We start from the raw sequence: 1,101 nt of genomic DNA on the forward strand, positions 1-1,101 counted from the left end.
TCTCCCTCCACGTCTGGATGAGTTTTCTTGTCTATAAACCTTGGCGAAGTAGGGAAGCTAGGGGGCTGAGTCTCGAAGATCCAGCTGACAGAAATGTTTGCACATCTTCTGCCTGATCAAGTCCAATTTTCCTTGGTTATCTTGGAAATATTTCCCAATAGATTCATCAATATTCTCTGTGAAGGTTTCTGGGAGTCTCAGTATGGGTCTGTCTTTTCCATAGAGGGCTGTTCCCAATGAGTCATAGAATGGGAATACTTTGATAGGCTGCTGATGTTGTGTTCTGAGAACTGTGTTTACAGCTGGGAAAAAGCAAAGAAAGGTTAATTGTAGCGTTTATTTGGGTTGTCTGAAATAATAGCTGAACTACTTCAACGTTTAGCTTTTGAGATGAGAAAACTTGACATTTAGAGACTATAGTCCAGTCTTGAAAACAATTTGTATATTACAACTATCAAATTCTTTTACATCTTGCAAGATCTGAATTCTCATGTGACTTCTGATAGTCTTTAAACAATAAATAAACATTTACAGATAAAAAAAATATATTAAATAAAAATGTGTATGCCAAGAGTAAGAATTCACCTTTTTTGTTAGTAAAAGTAACCACAGCACAGTCGCTCTCTGGCTGTAGGGTTGGTCCAAGAGTTGGGCCTCCTCCAGCCACTAGAGGGGTGCTGTGCTGCTCCTAGGGCCAACCAAGACCAACACTTTGCACCCAACACTTGGCAGGGGCTTTTATGTGGGCTGGGCTGGGCACATTTCGTGGGCAAACATTGGGCAAGAGATGCCTCTCAAAGATCCTTTAAATTTCCAAGATCTCAATCATGTAGCATTTGTGGGATGGGCTGGAGAAACAAGTCGGAGCCAGGGCAAACCCACCTCAGTGAACAGTTTTAAACCAGATAGCACAGAACACCCTCAGAGGTGTTATGGAGTCCATGCCACGACAGGTCAGAGCTGCCTGGGCGGCATAAGGGGAGATACACATTAAGCAGGCTTCTTTTACAATGCTGGTGTTGTAGAAAAGTAAGATCACATCCCCAATGTACAGTAAGCGTGAAGTGATTTCTATTGTAAAGGTATATGACAGAAGTACCA

Source organism: Salminus brasiliensis, chromosome 8 (assembly GCF_030463535.1).
Source record: "Salminus brasiliensis chromosome 8, fSalBra1.hap2, whole genome shotgun sequence".
Taxonomy (NCBI): Eukaryota; Metazoa; Chordata; class Actinopteri; order Characiformes; family Bryconidae; genus Salminus; species Salminus brasiliensis.